Source organism: Pinus tabuliformis, chromosome X (assembly GCF_031772625.1).
Source record: "Pinus tabuliformis cultivar Carrire ecotype Pingquan chromosome X, CPIR1, whole genome shotgun sequence".
Classification (NCBI taxonomy): Eukaryota; Viridiplantae; Streptophyta; class Pinopsida; order Pinales; family Pinaceae; genus Pinus; species Pinus tabuliformis.
Window position 1 is genome coordinate 879,747,373 of NC_142308.1, and position 23,459 is coordinate 879,770,831.

Sequence of the window (23,459 nt, forward strand, 5' to 3'; positions counted from 1 at the left end):
AATGTTTTATCCATAAAGCTTATTTTTTTCAATAGCTTTATATGATATATACATATTTTTTTAAACAATATATAATATATACATAGTTGACGGTGGACTGGATGGATTGATGGCTGCTTCGGAACGCCATGGCCTGATCGGCATGGCCTGAGAATGGGGTTTGAGGGTACGGGGTTCTGCAGGCCGGCATCAGTACTGCAGCCGCCCCTGACATGCCTCGGTACCTGAGCCACTGGCCAGTTTTCGCCATTAACTCTTCACCTCTCGCGCTGGGGGTTTTTTTTTACTATTCTCTCCACTATTCTCCCTGTCGTTTTCACCGCTAGGGTTCTGTTTTGCAAAGAGTAGGGCTGCGTACAGGCATACCCCCGCTCCCTCCCCGTCGGTTACCCGTCTGCTAGACCCGTAGAGGGCTTCACCTCCGCATTTCTCGCTCAGCACCGGTCCCGTTCCTCCATCGCTGTCGGTGCTGGTTTCCGACGGTTAGCTGGTTCCGAGGTGGTTTACCTTCCTTAGCAGCTGTCGTGATGGACATAGATGAGGTGGATTATTCAGACTCTCCGCTGGTGGAAGGCTCCATCTGGCGCTCCACGTTTGCGGCTTCTGGAGGTTTGTATAGTGAAAGCCTGTCTGCCAGCTTCGACGATCTCCCTCAGCCTTCAGGCCCTGTTCTCTCTGTTTCAGCTCAGCCGGATGAACCCTCCTCCTGGACGCCCTTCGTCGTGCCTTCCCCGGCTACCCTAGGGTTTCTCTCGGACTGCATTCACTCCTCTCCGAATCTCGCAGGTCCTTCGGAGCCATCGGGTCTCCCATCTGCGCCGCTGTCCGGCGCCCTACCTGAAGTCCTCCCTCCGGCAGCTCCCCTCCCATCCTTGGCTCCCCCCATTCCCTCTGGAAGCTTCTCCTCGGTCCCCCCCTTCCTGAAGTTGTCCCTGATCTCCCCCCAAACCCTAACCCTCCTCCATCGCTCGTTGCTCCGGTGGAGGCGAGGGCCTCAGCATACCCTAAGCGCATGACCTCTCGACCCCCGAAGAAACAAAGGTGCTTCAAATCCAGGTCAGCAGACATTATTCTCCGGCTTGAAGAAGATATTCAGTGGGGGGATGCGATGGACTACGCAGACAGAGTCTTGTTGGGACGTATTAGAGGCAAGAATTATACCACGGACAGACTGAAAACTTGGGCTACGGAGATTTGGGGACAGCATTTGGCGGACATCCCCTTCGTCCGCGGATGGTTTGCATTGCGGTTTGCTAGGGCTGACCATACGAGCTGGGTTCTCTCTTCTTTTTGGCACTTCGAAAAAGCACCAGTACTCCTCAAGAGGTGGACGCCACTCTTCGATCTGGAGACCGAACAAATTGGGGTTGGGCCGGTGTGGATCAGGCTCCCGGGGCTACCCCTCCAGTACTAGTCTGAGGACATATTTCGGAAAATCGGGAACTCTCTGGGCACGTTCATGGAGTATGATAAGTCTTACCAGACCACGGGAATGATGGCCTATGCAAGGATCCTTGTGCACTTAGACACCAGAGGGGGTCTACAGGAAAATATCATCATCCAATGGAGATATTTTTCGAGGAAACAGGTGCTGGATTATGAAGGCATCCCCTACCGATGCAGGAGGTGTCATCTGGTGGGTCATTGCATGTTACATCTCACCAAGCTCCGGCGACCCGACCATGCATCCATGCCATGTTTCTGCCCGTCTAGCCTGCCCGCCTCCACTGCAACGACGGCCTACGAATGATATGCCCATATATTGCGTATATGCACAATTTCCGTATATGCGTAATTTATGTATATGAAATTTGCGCATATACGAAAGTTATGTATATACGGAAGATAAAGTATTGGGCGCATAGCAAGACCCACCAGGTTGTATAGGGCTACAATCTGCATAACCAGGGCCACAGGCCCAATCTAGAGCTGCTTGCAAACTAATGGGGTCAGTACCGTATCTTGCAACACACCATGTGTTATCTTCTTCTTTGCTCTGACCCCCGACTTTTGTTAAATTTTGCCCATCAAAATGAGTCCTATTGGAGTTTAAAATGCCCAAATGTTGGACTTCACTGAAGCGATCAAAAGCAAGTACCCCCGAGGGGATTCCAACGAGGGACATTATGAAAAGAAGCCACCAGGCTGGGAGGTCAGCGAGCACCATAAGAGCTAGGGTAGGGGACGATCGGAATTATGGCTAGTATATGGGTGGAAAATGTTGACTCAGGAATTTACAGAAGTAAATACACTGAGCCAAACTGGTAAGAGTAATTATGTTAGAATTCCAATCCCCTGTTCACACCCCTGTTGATAAACCTGAGACTCACAGAGGCCAAATACAATGCATGAGATTTGTTATTGGAATCAGCTATGGTAGGTTGATGATGTCGGGAGGCATGCACACCTTCCCATCTTCCAGAGCAACAGCCTGTCATTTGATACATAAACCCAGAATCCCAATATCCCAATGGCAACGCTAAAATGAGTTTTCTCACCAGCAGAGGCAACGATAACCAGAACCACCGCAATCGCCATCAGCACCGACCTCGTCTGGAAGCTCATGCTGAGTAAAGAAACTAGGCCTTCCCATCTTCCAGAGCAACAACCTGTCATGTGATACATAAACCCAGAATCCCAATATCCCAATGGCAATGCTAAAATGAGTTTTCTCCCCAACAGAGGCAACGATAGCCAGAATCACCGAAATCGCGATTAGCACCAAACTCGTCCGGAAGCTCATGCTGAGCAAAGAAACTATAACCGACCAAAGCTTCTTTCAATTACAACAAAATATGGCAGCGCGGGTTCTGAGATTCAAAATTCCAATTTGGAGCACCATTATACAATTCAAAATTTGGTGGCAATTAATATCAGATGGTAGATAGCATATGATACATGACATGCCATGATACACATGCCGCTCATTTCAATGCGCATCAATACAAACAACGACATGGATGATGGCATCATGCATATCTCCATCACTATGGAATCGGAATCTGTTAGCCAGAGAACGGAGGGGATGTCAGAACCCATGTCCCAAGACTGTCCTTAGAATCTCTTAAGAGAGCATTAATGTTTCTATAGAGGTGGAAATAGCTCTCGCCTTTCCATACTATGGTGAACATTAATCACAATGTAATCATGTTTTTCGTTCAAATAGAGTTTGATAATGACATCTTCCAAAGAAATTACCAAAAGTAATATAGCTGTTATATATAAGGTGAGAAAAAATCCGCCAATTAAATAATTATTTAAAAATTATAGAGTTGTTAAAACAGCAACAAGCTCTTTGTTCCAAGATTAATTAATTGGTGAACGGATTTGGGAGATGTATTCCTCTTTTTAACCCACAGAAAATTGAACTGTTTTAAAAGCTTCTCAAAATTTAATTAACCTGTCTATAGTATAGGGTCCAATGAACCAGGTAAGTAAAGGAAGATCATACACCTGTCCATTCGCCTTTTCAAAAATCTCTGTACATGTGCCTTCCTCGACTTTGAAAGCTCTGCAATTCCAATTTCCGTATATGCGCAATTTCCGTATATGCACAATTTCATGAATTTCATGTATCTTCCGTATATGCGCAATTTATGTATATGAAATTTGCACATATACGATGTAGATACATGAACGACGTGCATGTACGGAAGATATGCACATATAGGAAAGTTAGGGATATACGGAAGATATGCGCATATCTTCTGTATATGCGCAATTTCCGTATATGCGCAATTTCTGTATATGCGCATATCTTCCATATATGCACAATTTCCGTATATACGCAATTTCTGTATATGAAATTTGTACATATCTTCGTTCATGTATCTACATCGTATATGCGTAAATTCCATATACAGAAATTGCGCATATACGGAAATTGTGCATATACGAAAGATATGCGCATATACGGAAATTGCGCATATACGGAAGATATGCGCATATCTTCCGTATATCCCTAACTTTCCTATATGTGCATATCTTCCGTATATGCACGTTGTTCATGTATCTGCATCGTATATGCGCAAATTCCATATACAAAAATTGTGCATATACGGAAAATATATAGAAGATATACGAATTGTGCATATACGGAAGATATCCGTATATCTTCCGTATATGCACAATTTTCGTATATACGCAATTTCTGTATATGGAATTTGCATATATACGATGCAAATACATAAACGACGTGCATATACGGAAGATATGCACATATGGTAAAGTTAAGGATATACGGAAGATATACGAATTGTGCATATACGGAAGATATCCGTATATCTTCCATATATGCACAATTTCCGTATACGCGCAATCTCTGTATATGGAATTTGCGCATATACGATGCAAATACATAAATGATGTGCATATAGGGAAGATATGCACATATGGGAAAGTTAGGGATATACGGAAGATATGTGCATATCTTCCGTATATGCGCAATTTCCGTATATGCGCATATCTTCCGTATATGCGTAATTTTTGCATATGGAATTTGCGCATATACGACGTAGATACATGAACGAAGATATGTACAAATTCCATATATAGAAATTGCGCATATACGGAAATTGTACATATATAGAAAATATGCGCATATACGGAAGATATGCGCATATCTTCCGTATATCCCTAACTTTCCTATATCTCCATATCTTCCGTATATGCACGTCATTCATGTATCTGCATCGTATATGAGTAAATTCCATATACAGAAATTGCGCATATATGGAAATTGTGCATATATAGAAGAATACAGAAGTTGCGCATATACGTAAATTGTGCATATACGGAAGATATGCACATATATTCCGTTTCCGTATATGCACAATTTCTGTATATGCGCAGTTTCTGTATATGGAATTTTTGCATATATGATGCAAATACATGAACGACGTGCATATACGGAAGATATGCACATATAGGAAAGTTAGGGATATATGGAAGATATGCGCATATCTTCCGTATATGCACAATTTCTGTATATGGAATTTGCGTATGTACGATGTAGATACATGAACGAAGATATGTACAAATTCCATATACAGAAATTGCGCATATACGAAAGATATGAGCATATATGGAAATTGCGCATATACGGAAGATATGCGCATATGTTTCGTATATCCCTAACTTTCTTATATGTGCATATCTTTCGTATATGTACATCGTTCATGTATTTGCATCGTATATGCGTAAATTCCATATACAGAAATTGCGCATATACGAAAGATATGCACATATCTTCCGTATATGCACAATTTTTGTATATGCGCAAATTCCATATACAGAAATTGCGCATATACGGAAATTGTGCATATACGGAAGATATGCGCATATCTTCCGTATATGCACAATTTCCGTATATGCGCAATTTCTGTATATGGAATTTGCGCATATACGATGCAAATACATGAACGACGTGCATATACGGAAGATATACACATATAGGAAAATTATGGATATACGGAAGATATGCGCATATCTTCCGTATACGCTCAATTTCCGTATATACGCAATTTCTGTATATGGAATTTGCGCACGGAAGATATACACATATAGGAAAATTATGGATATACGGAAGATATGCGCATATCTTCCGTATATGCACAATTTCCGTATATACGCAATTTCTGTATATGGAATTTGTACATATCTTCGTTCATGTATCTACATCGTATATGCGCAAATTCCATATACAGAAATTGTGCATATACGGAAAATATGCACATATCTTTTGTATATCCCTAACTTTCCTATATGTGCATATCTTCCGTATAAGCAGGTCATTCATGTATCTGCATACACGCAAATTCCATATACAGAAATTGCGCATATACGGAAGATATGCGCATATCTTCCGTATATGCACAATTTCCGTATATGCGCAATTTTTGTATATGGAATTTGAGCATATACGATGCAGATACATGGACGACGTGTATATACTTAAGATATGCACATATAGGAAAGTTAGGGATATACGGAAGATATGCGCCTATCTTCCGTATATACGCAATTTCCGTATATGCACATATCTTCTGTATATCCCTAACTTTCTTATATGTGCATATCTTCCGTACATGCGCATATCTTTCGTATATGCACAATTTCCGTATATAAGCAATTTTTGTATATGAAATTTGTACATATCTTCATTTATACATCTGCATGGTATATGCGCAAATTCCATATACAGAAATTTCGCATATACGGAAAATATCTTCCCTTCCATGCATATACGGAAGATATCTTCCGTATATGCGCAATTTCTTTATATGGAATTTGCACATATACGATATAGATACATGAACGACGTGCATATGCGGAAGATATACACATATAGGAAAGTTAAGGATATACGGAAGATATGCGCATATCTTCCGTATATGCGCAATTTCCGTATATGCGCATATCTTCCGTATATGCACAATTTCCGTATATGGAATTTGTACATATCTTTATTCATGTATCTACATCGTATATGCGCAAATTTCATATACAGAAATTACGCATATACAGAAATTGTGCATATACGGAAGATATGCGCATATCTTCCGTATATCCCTAACTTTCGTATATGTACATATATTCCGTATATGCACGTTGTTCATGTATCTGCATCGTATATGCGCAAATTCCATATACAGAAATTGCGCATATACGGATATTGTACATATACGGAATATATGCGCATATCTTCCGTATATGCACAATTTACGTATATGCGCAATTTATGTATATGGAATTTGCGCATATATGATGCAGATACATGAACAACATGCATATACGAAAGATATGCACATATAGGAAAGTTAGGAATATAAAGAAGATATGCGCATATCTTCCGTATATGCGCATATTTTTCGTATATACACAATTTCCGTATATGCGTAATTTCTGTATATGGAATTTGCGCATATACGATGTAGATACATGAACAAAAATATGTACAAATTTCATATACAGAAATTGCACATATACGGAAGATATGCGCATATACGAAAATTGCGCATATACGGAAGATATGCGCATATACGGAAATTGCGCATATACGAAAGATATGCACATATCTTCCGTATATACGTAACTTTCCTATATGTGCATATCTTCCGTATATGCACGTTGTTCATGTATCTGCATCGTATATGCGCAAGTTCCATATACAGAAATTTCGCATATATGAAAATTGTGCATATACGGAAACGGAATATATGCGCATATATTTCGTATATGCACAATTTCCGTATATACGCAATTTCTGTATATGGAATTTGCGCATCTACGATGCAGATACATGAACGACGTGCATATAAGGAAGATATGCACATATAGGAAAGTTAAGGATATACGGAAATATGCGCATATCTTCCGTATATCCGCATATCCTCTGTATATGCACAATTTTCGTATATGCGTAATTTCTGTATATGGAATTCGCACATATACGACGTAGATACATGAACGAAAATATTTTCAAATTTCATTTACAGAAATTGCGCATATACGGAAATTGTGCATATACGGAAGATATGCGCATATCTTCTGTATATCCCTAACTTTCCTATATGTGCATATCTTCCGTATATGCACGTCGTTTATGTATCTGCATCGTATATGCGCAAATTCCATATACAGAAATTGCGCATATACAGAATATATGCACATATCTTCATATCTTCCGTATATGCACAATTTCCGTATATGCGCAATTTCTGTATATGAAATTTGTGCATATACGATGCAGATACATGAACGACGTGCACATACGAAAGATATACACATATAGAAAAGTTAGGCATATACGAAAGATATGCGACGTGCACATACGGAAGATATACACATATAGGAAAGTTATGGATATACGGAAGATATGCGCATATCTTCCGTATATGCGCAATTTTTGTATATGCGCATATTTTCCACAGAAGATATGCGCATATTTTCCATATATGCGTTTATTTTACGTATATGTGAAATTTTTGTATATGGAATTTGCGCATATACGATGTAGATACATGAACGAAGATATGTACAAATTCCATATAAAGAAATTGCGCATATACGAAAGATATATGCATATAGCAATTTCCTTATATGCGCTTATTTCCCGTATATGTGAAATTTCTGTATATGGAATTTGCGCATATACGATGTAGATACATGAACGAAGATATGTACAAATTCCATATAAAGAAATTGCGCATATACGAAATATATATGCATATACGGAAGATATGTGCATATCTTTCTTATATCCCTAACTTTCTTATATGTGCACATCTTCCGTATATGCACTTCGTTCATGTATCTGCATCATATATACGCAAATTCTATATACAGAAATTGAGCATATACGAAAATTGTGCATATACGGAAGATATGCGCGCATATCTTCCGTATATGCACAATTTCTGTATATAGAATTTGCGCATATACGATGCAGATACATGAACGAAGTGCATATACGGAAGATGTGCACATATAAGAAAGTTAGGGATATAAGAAAGATATGCACATATCTTCCGTATATGCACAATTTCTGTATATGCGAAATTTCTATATATGGAATTTGCGCATATACGATATAGATACATAAACGAAGATATGTACAAATTCCATATACAGAAATTGTGCATATACGGAAATTATGCATATACGTAAGATTTGCGCATATCTTCCGTATATTCCTAACTTTCTTATATTAGCATATCTTCCGTATATACTTGTCGCTCATGTATCTGCATCGTATATGCGCAAATTCCATATACAGAAACTGCGCATATACGGAAATTGTGCATATACGGAAGATATGCGCATATCTTTCGTATATGCACAATTTTCGTATATGCGCAATTTCTGTATATGGAATTTGCGCATATACGATGCAGATACATGAGTGACGTGCATATACAGAAGATATGCACATATAGGAAAGTTAGGGATATATGAAAAATATGCGCATACATGAGTGACCTACATATACGGAAGATATGCACATATAGGAAAGTTAGGGATATACGAAAGATATGTGCATATCTTTTGTATATGCCCAATTTCCGTGTATGTACAATTTTTGTATATGGAATTTGTGTATATATGATATAGATACATCAACGAAGATATGTACAAATTCCATATACAGAAATTGCGCATATACGGAAGATATGCGCATATACAGAAATTGCGCATATCTTTCGTATATCCTTAACTTTCCTATATGTGCATATCTTCTGTATATGCACGTCGTTCATGTATCTGCATCGTATATGCGCAAATTCCATATACAGAAATTGCGCATATACGAAAATTGTGCATATACAAAAAATATGCGCATATATTCCGTATATACACAATTTCCATATATGCGCAATTTCTGTATATGGAAATGCGCAAATTCCATATACAGAAATTGCGCATATACGGAAATTGTGCATATACGGAAGATATGCGCATATCTTTCGTATATGCACAATTTCCTTATATGCGCAATTTTTGTATATAGAATTTGCGCATATATGATGCAGATACATGAACGACGTGCATATACATAAGATATGCACATATAGGAAAGTTAGGAATATACGGAAGATATGCGCATATCTTCCGTATATGCGCAATTTCCGTATATACGCATATCTTCCGTATATGCACAATTTTCGTATATGCACAATTTCTGTATATGGAATTTGTAAATATCTTCGTTCATGTATTTACATCATATATGCGCAAATTCCATATACAGAAATTGTGCATATATGGAAAATATGCGCATATACGAAAGATATGCGTATATCTTCCGTATATCCATAACTTTCCTATATGTGCATATCTTCCGTATATGCACGTCGTTCATATATCTGCATCATATATGCGCAAATTCCATATACAGAAATTGCGCATATACGAAAATTGTGCATATATGGAAACGGAATATATGCGCATATCTTCCATATATACACAATTTGTGCATATCTTCCATATATGCACAATTTTTGTATATGTGCAATTTTTATTTATGGAATTTGCGCATATACGATGCAGATACATGAATGACGTGTATATACGGAAGATATGCAGATATAGGAAAGTTAGGGATATATGGAAGATATGCGCATATCTTCCGTATATGCGCAATTTCCGTATATGGAATTTGTAGATATCTTCATTCATGTATCTACATCGTATATCCACAAATTCCATATACAGAAATTGCGCATATACGGAAATTGTGCATATACGGAAGATAGAAATTGCGCATATACGAAATATCTTCCTTATATGCACAATTTCCATATATGCGCAATTTCTATATATGGAATTTGCGCATATACGATGCAGATACATGAACAATGTGCATATACGAAAGATGTGCACATATAGGAAAGTTAGGGATATATGGAAGATATGCGCATATTTTCTGTATATGCGCAATTTCCGTATATGCGCTTATCTTCCGTATATGCAAAAATTTTGTATATGGAATTTGCACATATACGATGTAAATACATGAACGAAGATATATACAAATTCTATATACAAAAATTGCGCATATATGGAAGATATGCGCATATACGGAAATTGCGCATATACAGAAAATATGCGCATATCTTCCATATATCCCTAACTTTCCTATATGTGCATATCTTTCGTATGTGCACGTCGTTCATGTATCTGCATCGTATATGCGCAAATTTCATATATAGAAATTGCGCATATATGGAAATTGTGCATATACGGAAGATATGCACATATCTTCCATATATGCACAATTTCCATATATGCGCAATTTCTGTATATGAAATTTGCGCATATACGATGCAGATACATGAACGACGTGCACATACGATAGATATGCACATATAGGAAAGTTAGGGATATATGGAAGATATGCGCATATCTTCTGTATATGCGCAATTTCCGTATATGCGCATATCTTCCATATATGCGCAATTTTTGTATATAGAATTTGTATATATCTTCGTTCATGTATCTACATCGTATATATGCAAATTCCATATACAAAAATTTCGCATATATGAAAATTGTGCATATACAGAAGATATGCGCATATACGGAAATTGCGCATATACGGAAGATATGCGCATATCTTCCGTATATCTTTAACTTTCCTATATGTGCATATCTTCCGTATATGCATGTCGTTCATGTATCTGCATCATATATGCGCAAATTCCATATACAGAAATTGCGCATATACGAAAATTGTGCATATACGGAAAAGGTAAGATGAAAGAAAAAACGAGCATATTTCCCAACCCAACAACCACAGAGATGAAGTGGAAGAGTGTTGTGTTCAAGAGTGAATCACTGCCATTATTAAGTGGAGCACCTTGTTTTCCCAATTTCCCCAACCATTGCTGGTCAGTACCTCTTTATTTTTTAACAAGCTCGAGGAGGATAACATATACTTGATCTGTAAGTTCATCCTTCGGATGAATCCCTCCAAGTATGCTTAACGAACCTTGAGAATGAGTGGTTTGGTCCTGTCATGTTCGACGAGTCCATCGTTGTTTGATGTTTTAACGAGTCCAACAAAGGTCTAACTTGACATATTTTTCATAGAGAGTTTGAAAAAGAGGTGAAAAAGAAAAATCCAAATGTTCCTTTTCGTAGATAGTCCCTTGTGTCTGAAAAGGAAGAAAATGATATTTAGGAGAACCTCTTAGTCATGTTCGACTAAGGTATTCCTTTTATATATTTAGTCTATCTCAGTCCGGAAAAGGGTTAAACTTATGTTGAGTAGACGTCTTTTCATTTACTTTAAAAAGTTTGAAAAGAAAGGTGCTCGACAATATTTTCATATTTTGGGAGTCTGAAAAGAGCTAAAAGAGGACTCCTAGAGGAACGAGTGGTATAAAGGGGGTACAAACTTGTTTCGGTCATGATGAAACTACTCAAAACACGCAAAGGTCAAGAGGTAGGCTAATAAGACCACTCATCGCAATAGTTCCTAACCAAGTGAAATCATATGATCAGCCAAATAGATGGTGATGATGGAATGAGAAAACCAAGACTCATCTAGCATAAAGAGGCTGATAAAAATGGAAATCACGAGGGATAGGATCATAATGGTTTCATTTTTACACAAGCTTGAAACAGAGAAAAACTATGCTTGAAATAATTTTTCATGTCCCCAGCATAATCGCTCAATTCGAGGTACATGCCCCCAATCTTCATATCATTCACCTAAGTAGACTATTGGTTACTAACAGCTGGATAGAATGAAGGTTCATTTACGAGATCAAGTGAAATAATCGACTTGGAATTTACGAGATCTAATCAAAGACTCGAATTGGAAGGGGATTTGTTTAATTTTTTGTCAAGATTTACATAGGAAAAGAACTATGCTTAAGGGACCTTGTTTCATTTTTTAATGAGCTTGACACAAGAAAAGGAAATATGCTCATGTGCCTTGTTTCATTTTTTAAGGAGCTTGACACAATAAAAGGAACTCTTCAGGGAACCTTGTTTCATTTTTTAACGAGCTTGACACAAGACAAGAAACTCTTCTCTGACCTCTGTATCATGATTTGCAGAAGGCCATAGCTTCTAAGAGGTTCTCATCAGATGGGAGAACAATACTCTGGAAGGGATCAAAGGATCCAATGGACATATTAGACTCCAATGCCCCCAATAAATCATGCACTACATCACCTACTAGATCATTAGTAGACGAAGGCATAACACAGGTTTCCACATAATTAATCTGCGGTGGGGGAGATACCACTTGAACATAAGGACCATCTAGGGAAGTTGGTTTATTAGGAGTCAAATTAGGATTAATGAATGAAAGTTGGTTAATGGTCATGATTCTTCCTTCATTGCGGGAAACACATCACATGAAAGAAGGAAGAGACAAGAGCTCCCATGTCATAAACATAGTCACGTCCAAGGAGTAAATTAAAATCCAAAGAGCCTTGGACTACCTCACATATTTATAGACATTATTTCCTCCCAAAGTAATAGGAAACTGAGGAAGGACCCCTAATGGTTGACTGGTACATCTATTAAAATCCAACAGATTCTACGTAATAGGCACAAGTTGCAGAGAACCAAAATCTTGCCAAGAGTTGAGGATAGAATATTAACTGATGCGCCTTTATCTATGACTGTGCCAGGTCTGGGCACATTATAAGTGTGTAATATGATTTGAAAGGGAATGTAAGGAGGAAGACGATATCCTGCCAATTGAATCCAATTAAAGGAAGTGACCATACTACTTGGAGGGTGTGCCGTAGGAATGGGAGAACTGCCCCTTGTGTTATGGGAATGAAAGGATTATCTCCCAGTTCATTGGAATCTGAATAAACGAGAAGAACCTGAGTGATATGAAGTTTAATATCTACGGGAAAGGCATGACCGATTGAAAGTGGAGTCAAGTCAACTATTTTCTCAACCAATGGTCAGAAACAGACTCATGGGATTCATGTTCAAGGAGAGTGGGATTGATTGGAGACAGATTTGATCAATCACTTCATTAAGTAGTGGAGGATTAGGGGAAAGCTTTCGATAACCAACTAGAAGACGAGGCTGAGAAGTTGTAAGGTTTTTTAATAATTTTGAGTCTTCATCCATATAATGACAATGGTGAATAAGATGATTCCCTTCACATGGCCTACAAGGAAACTTAACTTTACCCTTTTTCCCGTGGACCTTACTATCACTAGTTGAAGGTTTTTCATCAGCATGATCTCCGGAAGCTGATGACAAAGGCCAATGTGATAATGTAGACCACACTTCTAATACCTAAGGAATACCAAGACAATCTCTAAGAAGGTAATCACCCTTACATAATTTGCAAGGGAATTTAACTTTGTGGGGCTACTTGGAAGATTTGTCCATACTAGTTGCATTGGTAGAAATGGTTGTTTGGTTTCCCCCCTGATTATTTTGCTTCTTCTTCTTAGCTTCCTGGTTACTAGAATCAAGACTTTCACCATGCGAGAAGAAAGAAAAGGATGAAGAAATAATAGGTGAAGAAGGAAAAGGGTCAATGTTAGGATCAACTTGTTCAAGTGGAGGACTACTTGGTTGAGGAGCAGTTTGGACATTCAGAACCATAGGGGTCGAAATTAACCAAACTGGTAAACCAATGGTAAATCCAGGAAGGGACAATGTTGCCATATAAGGAGCACCAATATTTCCAAAAGAAGGAAAAGGACCAGGATTCTCGTCAGACGGGTTTCCTTGGTTGGTAGACTCAAGAATTGTTTCCATTAGTCTCAACCTAAGATCTACTAAGAAGTTGTTCCACGATAAGAATATCATTTCACGGTCAATTTATTTTACAAATTAACAACAAAAATAAATGAAAAGAGGAGTAACTAGGAAAAAGGGTTTACAAAGCAACGGTGAACTACAATATACCACCTTGGAGAACCAAGGATTTACATATGGGCAGACAATCTCCCTGAATGTTGTGTTCGGTGTATCACAGTATACAAGGTGGCCGACTCGTTTACCTATGGTGGACTTCCAAAATATACTCAATGGTATGTGGAAGCACAGTCTGTAGTAGTGTTTTCTAATGTGTAATCGTTTCATGAGAGTGTTCCCATATAATTTTCATGCGTGGAGCATTCGATATACCCGGAGGTACGTGGAGAATGATCTGATACACTTACGTACGTGGAACGGGATATCACCCCTGGAATGCAACAATGACAAAAATTGACAGCTCCTACGTTTAAAGACGTTGGAACACATCTCTAGCCTATACCTCTATGTGTGTCGTTAAGTTTCAAATTCTCCTTAGGTTAATTGAGATGAATTTTATAGTTTATCTTGAATTATGTTTCCATTTCAAGGCTCTAAACTTGATGCCACCTAAACATACCTATGCTGCAACTAATGTGACAAAAATAACTCTTTTCATTTTCCTTTTAATAATGAAAGGCTTAACTAAGTAGGGGAATAAGAAATCAATCAACAATGCAACAAACAAGTGATGCAACAATTGATCTCTAGAACTCCACTATTCCAATCAAAATCAAAGCCCTATATGCAATGCAAATAATTGTTTTTCTTTTCTTTTCTTTGAATGTTTCAAATGCAAAGAAACATATGAATGCAACCTGATCGTTGACAAAAAGAAACCAAACAGACTTTAACTGTAATGTAAAAGTTACTTTTCAATTTAAACAATCAATCTATGCATACAAACCTGAATTGATAGGAAGAAAGAAAAAATTAAACAAAATCTTATCAAAAAAGGTGACAACACTTAGAGGCGATTAACACTCATACGAAAGCAAAAACACTCAAAATTTGTTAAGAAACTGAAGCAAACCTTTCAATAATGACCAAATGCAAATTCACTCAATTTCACATAAAATCAAGTGTTTTATTGGCTTCAAAGAGACCAAGACACTCAGGGAATCAAGGAAGAGTAGCTTGAACAAAGCTGGACAGAGAGAAAATGAGACAAAAGAAAATTTGTTCATGAACAAGGACCAACATAGGTGCTAAAGGGGCATCAGTGCTCTGCAACAAAGGCACAAAGAATGCTCAGGAGAATTCCAATGCTCTGTCACTAGACCATAGGGATAGTTGATCAAGGGATGCAAGGTTCCAACACAAAAATTGCAATTAAAACTCAATTAAAGGTCTTCTTAGGTCTATCCTTAACTGATTAAGACAGTGAAGGTCTGAAGAAATGATAAAATAAACACTAAGGACAAGGAAACTATCAAGGGAATACATCGATCCCCAGTATGGTCGCCAAATTTTTATACAGAATCTAGGACTGCAGACAAAAGTATCTTCCCTAGATCTAGTGGACTGACCTAGAACAACAGAAGGCAAAGAAACCAATGTTTTCCTTAAAGTAAATGGACAATGGGATGAAGCCTACCTGGAATCCGTCGTAAGTCTCGTTCCTGTCTTAGCTTGTATTCTCCAATCCTAGATCTGATCACTATAATTAGAACCTCCACAATTAGATAACACAAGCCAAATATCTACAATATCTATGTAGTATTATCCAATCACTTTATTCAATAGATCAACATGGTATTGAAATACATGAAATCATAACATCACATATAGGAAAACAATGAACTCTTTGTATTAATAGAAACGGAGAGAGTTACAACCAAATATAAAGTTGGTCTTGTAGAAGAGCTCCTCCAAGTTGACTTGACCTTCCTTGTCACAAAGTGTATCTCTATGTCACCCTAATGCATGGAATAATGACTCTCACAACAACAACATGAGGGTAGAATCTATCTCCAAAATCCAACCACTAGCTTGTGGATGATAGTAAATATATAAAAGAGGATGGTAGGTTAGGAATTCTTATCCATTTACCCAATCTAGGCTTGAGATCCACTCTTGATGGAAGGATGAGATCAAGGGATAAGGGATGAAATCTCCAAGGTAGGATAGGATAGGATTCGAGACTTTCATCCAAGGTAAATGGTTTTAAGAATTCCTAGAACCTTATGGAGAAGTAAGCTTTGAGATTCTTTTTATTATTCATGAATTTATAGAATTAGCGCACCCCCAGCAAGGGGCAACCTATTGGTAATCAGCGCAGGTCCAACAAGGGTCAGCCTGCTGGTGAACGTAGTCTCTTAAGGAAGCAGGGTGCGTTGGGCCTTAAAATCACTTAAATGAAGCAGTTAAAGGAAGAAATTCAAGGATTAGGGAGAGTCATGCTTAGGGATTTGTGCAAATGTGACGACAAGGGGTAAAATGATGTTGATTGATCTAGTTAACGTGCCTAGTGAAAAAATGTGACAAAATGGTCTATAACAACTCATATGGTTTATATTTGTATATTTGATAAAGTTGAATTGAAGACCTTGGGTTGTAGTAGTTTTTCATTCTTATGCTACTCCTCAAGTTACACATATTATACTACTTATCTATATGAAATGGATACTGTTTTTGAGAACTAATTCCCATTTTTACTCAAGTTTTGGTTGCTTTGTCGACATACATTGAGACATAGATCCACTATTTATTTGATCATGGCTATGATCTGCATTTGACATGGTTCCAATATGTATTTTCCATGTCTAGGATTTTCCATTCTATATATTCTTCATGTATTTGCATCATACATGATCCATGCTTACCTTTTCATCTTAACATGTATATGCCTGCCTTGGGGAAGATAGTAATTTGATACATTGGTTTTGTTTGAATATAATGCTTTGATCTTGTGGTTGTTGGACTTCACTTCGCTACACTTATCTGAATCTTTTGTAGTATTATAATGTAATTCAACCATCAACTTCCCTTCTGATCTCATTTATTAGATGACATATGCTATAACATTTATTTTGTCATTAATGACTTCTTAACAAGGATATATCTACTTTAATATCTTTTTTTCCACTGAACTTAGTTTAAAAATGACTTTTTACCTAGTATAAAAACTTTTCCTTATGGAAACACACATATTATACACTCATTCTCTTCATGCTCGGTGTGTATGCATTCCAAACTTTTGAAAAAATAATAAATCCACATTAATTGCATGCTCCTGAGTGCAAGTTACTAGGTTGTTACACTACACAACCCTAATTTCTATTCCCAATGAACTTAGACAGCTTATGAGAGTATAAATAAGGTTTATGTGATGGAGAAGGGGGAATTGACCATTTTTGTACCTTTATTTTGGAGCATTATATTGAAAATTTAACCTTGGATTTTATGGTTCCCTTCTACACAAACCTTTGTTTATAAAGTTGACTCTCTTACTCAAATTTGATATGTAATCCCTTATTGGTTTTCCTTTTCACATATAATGAGGAGTTGTAATTAAAGTTGAAGTCTATAAGTGGTCTAGGTTAGGAGGAACACAACCTTTGTTGATGAAGGCATTGGAATTATATCAAGTATTGCCCACACATACTAACACACGTGCACACACACACACATGAAGTGATCTCTTCTCTCCCAAAAGAAACTATGTTGTAATTCATTTAATTATTAATTACATGATTTAGAAGAGAAATTAATTACTTGATATTAATTAATATTAGTTAGTTACAAGTGTTCTTGTTTTAATATCATTAATAATTTATATTGTAAATGGTTTGAGCAATGTCATGTGATGATTTTGTGCATATCTCTATAGAAGTTTGGAGCATGCAAGACTTTATCTATACAATTACAAATCCAACCAAGGGACCAACTAATTGGTGAAAGGTATTCTTCCCTGTCCATTATTTATATCTTTGGCATAATAACTTAATCTTAAAAGTTGAGTAATGAGTCTTCTTATTTTCTTTGTCATTAACTTGACCCTAATAAACTAGGGATCATTCTCTATCAACCACCCCGGACTTTCCCAAGAAAAAGTTTCTTTGTATTTTGTGTGTGTTTATTTTATTTTTTTTGGTGTGGGTATGGGTTATTTTATGTTTTGATTTGTTTGTTATATATATATATATATATATATATATATATATATATATATATATATATATATATATATATATATGCTAACTTTCATTTTAATGTTGTTTGTTAGTTCTTCAATGTATCTATGTGAATGAGAAGCACCATTAATGACACACTTAGCCATCCATAGTAACACTAAAAGAGGTGCTACTATTACATGACAATGCATTACATGACTTACAAAAAGAAAAAAATGGGATGGTGGTGTGTTTCTCTAGTAAAGTAGCAACACCTACTGTGTTATACCCTAATTATCCCATGTCCATCAATATGCACTTCTCATTCACTTAGTGTAGTTATCAAAGATGTGTGATACACATTATCATATGGGAGTATTGCAATAAGTGCTCCCATACATTTGTTAATGTACCAAAGAGCATAGTAAATTTATGCACATTTCATATATGACTATTTGATGCATTTCAAATGATAGTGAGTTTTGTTAATTAATGTGACCTGTGTACATGCTTAGAGTTAGCATGGTTTGAATTCCAAGGTGACACTATTAAGAACTTTTTAAAAGAAAAAGAAAGAAAATAGAAATGTAGGCTAATTTTAAATGTTTAGCTAGTGAAAACAACTATCAATATATGGTATCTATGTAGATGAAAACTATAGATTTATATGTTTGCCAAAATTCTAAAAATAAATCAAATATATTATGTGTTACACAGTAATTTGTCACCATCCCTGTTACTCCTCTTGTCGTACCTTGGAGGACCCATCCCGGGAGTTATAAGAAGTGACAAAGTCTAAAAACACTTGCATTATGTTCCCCTGAGTATGTACTCCATGTTCCCTGAAGACATCTTCTGCAGATTATCCCTGAAAAGTGATCTTTTTCCATTGGCGCAAGTCCACAGTATTCTACCCGCGCCAATGGTGGAGATCCTCAAAAGAGGGCGCGACCATTGGCGCTCTGTCTTAGAGCAACAGTCGCGCCAACCAAATTTAGTCGTGCTTTTTGCCTTAACGCACGTCCGACTGTTGTTTCCTTCATTACATGGAGCTTTTCTGAGGATAAAAAATCAGTCTTTTGTCGAGATTTATCCATCTTTATGGCTTTTGAGGATAATGCTAATCCGCAAAAGGTGTCCCGGTTCATCGTATCCTCCTCCCTTCTTCATCTATATAAGCTTGTCATTATGCATTGGACAAGCTAGTGAGGGCTAGTGATTTAGTGATTGAGTGATAGTAGTGATGATTATTGGTCATGGAGTGTTAGATGTTGAGTTCTTGAGTTATTGGAGGAATGCTAGTGAGTGCTAGAGAGGTTATGCTGCCGGAGAGGAGATGCATTGCAAGACATATATAGTTACTTGCCCAGCCAGGAGAAGGGTCGACGTCAGAACAATGGTTGTAACTTTTCCTGTTTATTAATTGATGAGCGACTGCTATTATAGTTCCAATCTCATTATCTATCATGGTGATGTGTTGATTTATTTCCTTTCTGACTGAAATATAGTTGTGCCTTGGTAGTTTTTATGTTGGTATCTGTCTCTTCCTTTGCATGTGCAGGTGTTCGTTGTGATCTGTTGGAGCAAGGGAGCGGGGATATCAACTCTGCTTCAATCATAGCGTTGGACTCCAGGTTAGTCTTCTTGATTCACCTTTGATGCATAACTAGGAACTTGCGTAGCAGCGTGGTTTGATTGTGGCTAGTTCTGTTATAGGCTAGTGGGATCGCCTCTGTCCGCAGAGGGGATTTACCTGACCAACAAATTGGCGACTCCACTGGGGAGTAACTATTTGATTTTTGTCTTGCATGTTAATTTTCTTCTGCTTGCTTGAGTGAATGAGCTTCCTGAGTCAGTTTTGAGTTTATTCTTTACTGTTTGACCCATCTGAGCACTGTCAACCCGACCTGAGGTCGTATCATTTATTTTTCTAGTTGGCAAGCTTAATTGGCGCGGTTATTTCTCTGACAGTCGCGCCAGTTGGCGCATGTTGCTCAAAAGCAACTCGCGCCAATCCTGTGGTAGCGCAAGTTGCAGGCTGACAGTCGCGCCAGCTCTGTAAATTTTGCCTGTGTGTGGGTGGAAAGCTCATTCAGTCTCTTTATATATCTCTTTCAGCCTCTGGAACTGTGTTGAACCTCTGCTTGACTGGTCTTAGCCTGTATCCCTCAGTTGTTTGCTCATTTCTATTGATTTTCATCTCAGCCCTAGGATATCTAGTGACTTTGCATGTCTAGCCTTCTGTGGGAAGTTTCGATCTCTTGATTATCCAGTCAACTTGTTGGTTGTGTTCTGCACCTATCCAGTGCTTTGTTAAAGCTTGATCTTCTATACTCTGAATACTTCACTTCTAGCCTCGTTGGAGTTCACTAGTCTTTGTGTTTTTCCTTGCTTGCATGGTTCATTTTAGTGTTTCAAAATTGGTTCTATTTCATTGACTGAACTTGGATTGTGTATATCTCTTAGAATTTGTTTACATGCATCATGCCATCTTAAAGGAAAGAAAAACAAAAAATCTCTTGCATCATAGTAGTTAGCATTTATTGTTATTTGTTGCTATTAAAAAGAAAAAGACAAAATTTCGTTTCTTGTTATTAGCTGCATTAGGATCTTTGTTGTTTGTTGAAGTGATCGTTTCGTTTGTGAAAAAGATCTCAACCCTCCTGTAGATAGAATTCATCGAATCAAATGATTTAATTTTGGCATATAGTTTGCATGTAAGAAGTTTTTGAGATATCACATACGGTAGGACCAAAAAACTGAAACATAATCAAAGATAAACTTTAAAATGAACTCAATGAACATAACAACGCATTGGAACATAACGCAAACACTCTAGAGGTCTAGGTTAGAGACGTGTTCCGGCGTCTTTAAACCTGGTAGTTTATCGTCGAGTGGTTGGGTGATTCCTCCATGGTGAAACGATAGCTGCCAATACGGACTGTGCTCCCACGTACCGTCGAGTATATATTGGGAGACCCCTATAGGAATAAAGCCTTTATCCATAGGAAGCTGTGCCAACCGCCCTACGATTCGCAATGCAGTGAACACAGCATTCACGAAGATCGACCACCCGTACCCTAAAAATTATTCTGTGGTTTTGCGAAAAGTTTGGCACACCCTCTACCTAGAATTCCAGAGCAGTCACTTTTGATCCTTTTCGGACTCCCTAAACGAAAAGGTGCCTGTGAGCATCTTGTCACTTCGTGCTCATTAAATATTCGAAGGAGACTAGAGTCATCTTTTATCCTTTTCTCGACTCTTAAAAAATGAAAAGGTTAAGTTCAGTGTCTTAAAAATTATTGGCCACGATAACATCTACCCAATTAGCTTTCGTTTGTGTCAGTCCGAAGTAGGAGTTATCTCGATAAACTTCTCAAGTTTCATCCTGGCAGAATTACCAGTTTCGTCTTCTACCGAAACACCGGTGGTGAGTCTTCCTGTGGTTCTAAGTATACAACCACTTAGTTCTCGTGCCCCGGGTGACGAGACTTACCAGTTTCATTGGAACCCTACGTGGGAACCTTTTGAGGACGGTATCCCTTTTTGGGACCATCCTTCTCCTCGTGGGTCAGTCCCACCAGTTTCATCCGACATGGATGATTTGTCTCCTACAACGACCGATGAGTCCGTTGCAACGAGCGGTGAAATTCCCACCTCAACGGACCCTATACATGTTAGTAGTACGCCTACTACTACAAATTTACCACTGGGCTATAAAGCTTTGAGAGATGCTACGCCTTCTGGAACTCCGTTCACAGGTCCCATTTGGTCATCACACACTTTTCCTACTATGGAGCCTTTTACTCCACCAAGTCGCAGTCTATCTGTTACCTCCGTCACAACCGCTCCAACGGTATGTGCACCCCCCTTGACTTCTATTTCTAGTCGTCCCTCAACTTCTTTGTTTGGAGTCTTTGACCCCATGACAAATGTCCCAATGCAGGAGCCATATGATCCATATTTGTCATCTCAACCGGTTGTTGAGGTATCGGTCCCATTGTCAATTGATTGGACCTCCACCTCTTTCCATGGTGGTCAAGTTTTATCTACGCAATCTCCAATACAACCCCCTCAAGACCAACCAAGGCAATCCATTCATGGAAACCCTTTCGTTACTGTTGCTCCTTTTTCCTCTTCTTATATGCAACCTTCTGGTAACTCAGGTCAGTCGTCTTTTCAACAAGTCCAACCTGGTATCCAGCAAGGCTATCCCGCTGGACAAAGTGGTCAACAAACTATTAACCCAAACCAATCCAATGTCCAGTATAGTCCAATGTCTGGACAAGTTACTCAACCACTCGGTCAACCTACTGTCCAGTATTCACAACCCTCTGGGCAGGTTGGTCAGCCTCAAACACAGTTGGGCCAACCAACTACCCAGTCTCCTCAACCATCTAGTCTGCTAGGACAACCTTCAACTGCGCAACAACAGTTCCAGCAGGTAGGCCAACCTCAGTATCAGCAGGTACAACCTTCTGGACAGATCGGCCAACCTCACCATCAACAAGGTTTTCCTTCTGGCCAGATAGCCCAACCTATAGGACAGTCTATTGGCGCTGCTCAATCCGGTCCATGGCCCCAAATGGGACCCCAATACCCATCTGGTCTTCAAATGCAAGCTGGGTCTCAATCACAAACTTTTTATCCAACCCAGCCTGGTCCTTCAACTCAATTCGGAGCCCCACCACTGTATGGCTACCAACAACCTCAAGGGAAATTTTCGTTTGCCCCGTACCAGAACTACCAGCAACCGCAAGTGAATCCCTCGCAAACTTATCAACAGCAATACGGCACACCTGCAGCATCATTTGGTAATCCTTATGTTGGGGGGCACTATACAAATCCCTACGGCCAATCCACTATGGGGCCAAATCCTTCCGGACAAACTCTATGGGGGAAACCACCACCTGGCTGGAACCCTGGTGCTCCACCCTACCAACAGCCCCAGATGCCTTTCAATCCTCAATTACCATTCTTAGCGACTTTAGAATTACCAGATGTATCCAAATTAACCAATGATCCTATTCTTCATAATCCTTATTGGCCTCCAGTTCCAAC